General features: G+C 41.8%; 1 long non-coding RNA gene across 1 annotated transcript; it reads right to left on the bottom strand.

Moving 5' to 3' along the window:
* Nucleotides 1-851: 851 nt before the first annotated feature.
* On the bottom strand, nt 852-3078 carry LOC311126496. The gene is made up of 3 exons (XR_014612997.1): nt 2933-3078; nt 1826-1872; nt 852-934 (listed from the first exon to the last, which is right to left on the bottom strand). It is a non-coding gene; the product is annotated as an uncharacterized lncRNA (long non-coding RNA).
* Between the last annotated feature and the right edge of the window lie 4306 nt (nt 3079-7384).

The raw sequence follows: 7384 nt of genomic DNA, 5'->3' as shown, positions 1-7384 counted from the left end.
GTGTGTCCAGTGTTTGTGTGTGTGTGTGTGTGTGTGTCCAGTGTGTGTGTGTCCTGTGTGTGTGTGTGTCCAGTGTGTGTGAATGTGTGTGTGTGTGTGTCCAGTGTGTGTGTGTGTCCTGTGTGTTTGTGTCCAGTGTGTGTGTGTGTCCTGTGTGTTTGTGTCCAGTGTGTGTGAATGTGTGTGTGTGTGTGTGTCCAGTGTGTGTGTATGTCCTGTGTGTTTGTGTCCAGTGTGTGTGTGTGTCCTGTGTGTTTGTGTCCAGTGTGTGTGTGTGTCCTGTGTGTTTGTGTCCAGTGTGTGTGTATGTCCTGTGTGTTTGTGTCCAGTGTGTGTGTGTCCTGTGTGTTTGTGTCCAGTGTGTGTCCAGTGTGTGTGTGTGTGTCCAGTGTTACCATGGTTATTATTTACAGGGACACTGAGGCGTCATACCAAAGATGAAACCCTGGATAGAGGGGCTCAGTGAATGTGGAGTGGAATGTGTTCAGGTGGGTCAGTGTGTCAGAGGAGACTCTGTAGAAGGACAGAGTGCCGGCTGGCCAGTCCAGATACACTCCTACTCTGTGGGAGCCGGAGGAGGGGACGTCTATGGTAGTGGACTTATTATTGTGACAGGCAGAGTAACTGTTGTCAGAGCAGAACAGACTCCAGGACTTGTCATTGTATCCAATCCTACAGTCACTACCCCTTCCTCTCCTGCTGATTCCTTTATATGCCACTCCTAAAACAGCCCCTCTCCCACTCCACTCTACCTCCCAGTAACAGCGCCCAGTCAGACCCTCTCTACACAGCACCTGTCTCCAGCCCTTAAATCTCTCTGGGTGATCAGGATACGGCTGCTCCTCTGTCCACCTCCATGTCACCTTTCTGTTCTCCTCAGACAGAGAGAGGAATCTGTGTACTGTGTTTAGGTCCAGTGTGAGATCACAGACATCTGATGGATGAAACCAGACACAATATTAGAAATCATCATCATTCACATTATAATGTTAACTCACTTTTCACTAATTCATTTAATGTAGATGTTTCTAGGTATCAAAAGGAGAAGTTAAGGTAACTTGAGACTTGTTGAATGATCATATGTTATTCTGTATGGTAATATAAAACACACTTATTCCCATTAATTACACACACACACACACACACACACATCTTGAACATACACAAACATTTCTAACGTAACATGAACGCGCCACACACACAGGATCCTGAACACACACACACACACACACACACATACACACACCCTGAACAAACACACACACACACCGGATACACACTCACATCCTGAACACACACACAAACACACACACACACACACACACTGAACACACACACACATATCCTGAACACACACACACACACCGGAAACACACTCACATCCTGAACACACACACACACACACACAGAACACACACACACACATCCTGAACACACACTGGACACACACACACATCCTGAACACACACACACCCTGAACACACACACACACCCTGAACACACACACACACTGAACACACACACACACACATCCTGAACACACACATACACACTGGATACACATACACACTCACACTTTCATGCATGAACGCACACACACACACACATTTCTAAAGTAACACGAACACGCAACACACGCCATACACAGACACACACATTGTCAAAGCAACTCTTTGTAAACTTTGGTGTCCCTGATTTGTGCTTCTGTAGAACTACAGCTGATATTTAATATGACCAAGTAAGTAATGATGGTGGTCTTTGACTTTGACTTCACTTGAATTAAGACTTATTCTTAGTCATATTCTTCACAGCAGTCAACACTCACATTTTCTAAGTCCAGGTTTCATTGTGTTCTCTCCACCATGTTCCACACTGTAGCGGTAAGCAGAAGAACAGACAGTCATTGAGGGATACACCTGAACTCACACACACACACACACACACACACACACACATTCAGCATACTTTGTACAAGCGGTGGTAAGAATGTTTGTCTGTGTGTGTGTCCAGTGTGTGTGTGTGTGTGTGTGTGTGTGTCCAGTGTGTGTGTGTCTGTATGTGTGTGTGTCCAGTGTGTGAGTTTTGTGTGTGGTGTCCAGTGTGTGTGTTTGTGTGTGTGTGTCTTGTTTGTGTGTGTGTGTGTGTCCAGTGTGTGTGTATGTGTGTCCTCTTTGTGTGTGTCCAGTGTGTGTGTGTGTGTGTCCTGTGTGTGTGTGTGTGTCCAGTGTGTGTGTTCAGTTTGTGTCCAGTGTGAGTGTTCAGTGTGTGTCCAGTGTGTGTGTTCAGTGTGTGTGTGTGTTTGTCAAGTGAATGTGTGTGTCCAGTGTGTGTGTGTGTCAAGTGTGTGTGTGTGTTTGTGCGTGTGTGTGTGTCCAATCTGTGTGTGTGTCCAGTGTGTGTGTGTCTGTGTGTGTGTGTGTCTGTGTGTCCAGTATGCGTGTGTGTGTGTCCAGTGTGTGTGTGGTGTGTGTGTGTCCAGTGTGTGTGCCCTGTGAGTGTGTGTCCAGTGTGTGTGTGTGTTTGTGTGTGTTTTTCAAGTGAATGTGTGTGTCCAGTGTGTGTGTGTGTGTGTCCAGTGTGAGTGTGTGTGTGTGTCCAATCTGTGTGTGTGTCCAGTGTGTGTGTGTCCAGTGTGTGTGCACGTGTACACACACCGGACACACACCGGACACACACACACACTGGACCTACACACACACACACAGACACTCACACTCACTCACTCACTCACACACACACACACACACACACACACACACACACACACACACACACACACACACACACACACACACACACACACACACACACACACACACACACACACAGTCTTTATATAACTTAGTCCAAGTGGTGGTCAGAATGTTTGTCTTAACTAGCCTGATAACTCCAACATGACTGATATGAACATTAACATAAACCCTCTACATACTTGAGTTTCTCCAGTCTGCAGTGTGGATCCTCCAGTCCAGCAGAGAGCAGTCTGACTCCTGAGTCTCCTGGGTGATTGTAGCTCAGGTCCAGCTCTCTCAGGTGTGAGGGGTTTGACTTCAGAGCTGAGACCAGAGAAGCACAGCCTTCCTCTGTGACTAGACAGCCTGACAGCCTGCAAAGAGTCAAATCATATTAAAACCACACTGCTATTCTTTGGTGGTCAAAATAGTGGCAGTATATTTTTTCAACATTTTAATTTATACCAGTGTCCTGAAACCTGACATATATATATCATTATTAGAAAAAATCATAATATTGTGTGTAGAGAGAAAAATGTATAGTCCAAATATTTGAGTTGACTGACCAGAGCAGTTTAAAAAGCAGTATGAGTCAAAAGACAGACAGTGAGGTATCAGATTTAGATTGTATTGAGTATACAGTCCACACCATATCTAGTTTGACAGTGAAGCTAACATTTTAAATTTGGCTCTTTACTCCAACATTTTGGATTTCAGATCAGATGTGTCATATGAGGTGACAGTATATAATGTCACCTTTTATTTGAGGGTATTTTAATACATATCTGTTTCACCGTTTAGAAATTAAAGCACTTTATGTATCTAGTCCCCCCATTTGAAGAAGTCATAAGTATTCTGACCATTTCACTTACAGTGTATTAAAGTAGTCAAAAGTTGAGTATTTGGTTGTAAACTCGTTGGTTGCATTTGCAGTTTGTTTTGGTTGTGTTTTGGGTTATGTTTTGCCCAATAGTAACTGAATGGTGGATGATGACTGGAGTAATTGTCTGTCTAAGTGAGAAGATAACATGTTTCTAAACATTACTAAAGTAATCCTGATGATGCAATGATTAAGAAAAATCATGAATGACTCATGAATAATAATGAGTGGGAAAGTTACAGAGGCTACAACAAAACATGCTAACCTCTCACCATTACCAATAACAGAGGAGGTATGATCCTTGTGCCTCTGTAACTTTCTCATTAATCATCATTCACGATTCATTCATGATTATTCATAATCATGGTAGCGTCCACATGAATGTAGAAGTGTTCAGAAACATATTCTATTCTTACTGACAATACAAGTGAAGTGACTCCAAATTGACAGGACATTATTCACCATTCAGTTTCTATTGGGAAAAACATCATCCAAAACACAACCAAGACAAACTGCAAATGCATTCAACAAGTTTGTAGAATCACCAGCTTGATGTAATCACTGCAGGTAAGGAATATTGGACCAAATACTAAACTTAAGACTACTTTAATACAATATAAGTGAATATGTCCAAATTATTATGACTTTTTCAAATGGGAGAACTAGATACATTAAGTGCTTTCATTTCTAAACAGTAACACAGATATGTATGACAATATCCTCAAATAAAAGGTGACATTATATACTGTTGCCTAATATGAAACATTATATCTCAAATCCAAAATGCTGGAGCATAGCAACAAATGTAAAACTGTAAGCTTCACTGTCCAAACACATATGGTGTGGACTATGTGTGCCTGGTAAACACATGTGGATCTGGTGAACAGTTATCACTTGTTGACCAACTACAGGAATACTGACCTCAGAGTCTCCAGTTTACAGTGTGGATCCTCCAGTCCAGCAGAGAGCAGCTTCACTCCTGAATCCTTCAGGTCATTGTTACTCAGATCCAGCTCTCTCAGGTGTGAGGGGTTTGACTTCAGAGCTGAGACCAGAGAAGCACAGCCTTCCTCTGTGACTAGACAGCCTGACAGCCTGCAAAGAGTCAAATCATATTAAAACCACACTGCTATTCTTTGGTGGTGAAAATAGTGGCAGTATATTTTTTCATTCATACCAGTGTCCTGAAACCTGCCATATATATATTATTATTAGAAAAAATCATAATATTGCTTGTAGATAGAAAAATGTATAGTACAAATATTTGAGTTGACTGACCAGAGCAGTTTAAAAAGCAGTATCAGTCAAAAGACAGACAGTGAGGTATCAGATTTAGATTGTATTGAGTATACAGTCCACACCATATCTAGTTTGACAGTGAAGCTAACATTTTAAATGTGGCTCTATACTCCAGCATTTTGGATTTGAGATCAAATGTTTCATATGAGGTGACAGTAAATAATGTCACCTTTTATTTGAGGGTATTTTCATACATATCTGTTTCACCGTTTAGAAATGAAAGCACTTTACGTATCTAGTCCCCCTATTTGACGAAGTCATAAGTATTCTGACCATTTGACCATTTCACTTATAGTGTATTAAAGTAGTCAAAAGTTGAGTATTTGGTCCCAAACTCGTTGGTTGCATTTGCAGTTTGTTTTGGTTGTGTTTTGGGTTATGTTTTGTCCAATAGTAACTGAATGGTGGATGATGACTGGAGTAATTTTCTGTCTAAGTGAGTAGATAACATGTTTCTAAACACTACTAACTGAATCCTGATGATGCCATGATTAAGAAAAATCATGAATGAATCATGAATAATAATGAGTGAGAGAGTTACAGAGGCTACAACAAAACATGCTAACCTCTCACCATAACCAATAACAGAGGGGGTATGATCCTTGTTCCTCTGTAACTTTCTCATTCATCATCATTCACGATTCATTCATGATTATTCATAATCATGTTAGCGTCCACATGAATGTAGCAGTGTTCAGAAACATATTCTATTCTTACGGACAATACAAGTGAAGTGACTCCAAAATGACAGGACATTATTCACCATTCAGTTTCTATTGGGAAAAACATAATCCAAAACACAACCAAAACAAACTGCAAATGCATTCAACAAGTTTGTAGAATCACAAGCTTGATGTAATCACTGCAGGTAAGGAATATGAGACCAAATAATAAACATTTGACTAAATTAATTTGTCCAAATAATTACGACTTTTTCATTGGGGAGAATTACACACATAAAGTGCTTTAATTTCTAAACGGTAAAACAGATATGAATTAATACCTTTAAATAAAAGGTGACATTCTGTACTGTTGCCTAATATGAAACATTCTATCTCAAATCCAAAATGCTGGAGCATAGCACCAAATGTAAAACTGTAAGCTTCACTGTCCAAACACATATGGTGTGGACTATGTGTGCCTGGTAAACACATGTGGATCTGGTGAACAGTTATCACTTGTTGACCAACTACAGGAATACTGACCTCAGAGTCTCCAGTTTACAGTGGGGATTCCCCAGTCCAGCAGAGAGCAGCTTCACTCCTGAATCCTTCAGGTCATTGTTACTCAGATCCAGCTCTCTCAGGTGTGAGGGGTTTGACCACAGAGCTGAGACCAGAGAAGCACAGCCTTCCTCTGTGACTAGACAGCCTGACAGCCTGCAAAGAGTCAAATCATATTAAAACCACACTGCTATTCTAGTCAAGATGGCAAAGTTTCTGTCGTGTGTCTGTAAATAGCCTGTAAATACCCTGTTTTTTGTATTTTTCGTACATATTTCCCTATCAGACTTTTCATCCTTCTACAAAATATACTTTCCTTCAACCCGCCTCACTCAATGTGGAACGGATTCTATTATTGACTTACCTTTTATCTAGAATCTAGAATCTCCAGTTGAAACTAGCTAGCCAGCTAACTAGCTACTTGCTATTAGCCACAGCTAGCGGTGTTTCACCCAGAACATTGGATTTTTTTCCGCGGGATTAATTTTAATCACTGGACATTGATCACCGGATATTCGGCCAGTCTGCACAGCGCGTTATCGACCCAGAACATATCAGTTTTTCCGCCGGAATCACTGATTCACTGGACCTTTAACTCCGGATTCATCGCTACCAGCTGGCTACAACAAAACGGACGTAGCACACGCTAGCCGTGGCCTCTTACTCACTAGCGCTTCACCACCGGACCTTATGATAACTCAGCTATACAGCTAATATCTGCTGGACTGTTCCTTTTTACGGTACTACATCCTGTTTATGTTTAGCCTCAGCCCAAACATGGTTAGTTTATTGTTGTTTCGGTTATTTCTAATTGTACTATATCACTGTAGACCCCCCAGCCTAGCTAAACCTGCCTTAGATAGCTCCTTTGTCCCTCCCCCCATACACTCAGAGACCGACTCAATCGGTGCCTCCAGCGATGCTATCTCTTTCATTGTTACCCAACGCTTAGGTTTACCTCCACTTTACTCATATCCTTCCATATCCTTGTCTGTACATAATGCCCTGAATCTTTTCTACAACACCCGGAAATCTGCCCCCTTTATTCTATGTACCCAACGCACTAGAAGACCAGTTCTTAAAGCCTTTAGCCGTATCCTTATTCTAGTCCTCCTCTGTTCCTCTGGTGATGTAGAGGCTAACCCAGGCCCTGTAGCCCCCAGTATCACTCCTACTCCCCAGGAGGTATTGTCACGCTCTGGCTCCGGGACTCTGTATGTTGAGCCAGGGTGTGTTCGTTTCTTTGTGTT

The sequence above is a fragment of the Coregonus lavaretus genome (assembly GCF_964263955.1).
Source record: "Coregonus lavaretus genome assembly, contig: HAP1_SCAFFOLD_287, whole genome shotgun sequence".
NCBI lineage: Eukaryota > Metazoa > Chordata > Actinopteri > Salmoniformes > Salmonidae > Coregonus > Coregonus lavaretus.
The sequence above is the reverse complement of the archived record's forward strand: the minus strand, read 5'-3'. Positions and strand labels throughout refer to the sequence as shown.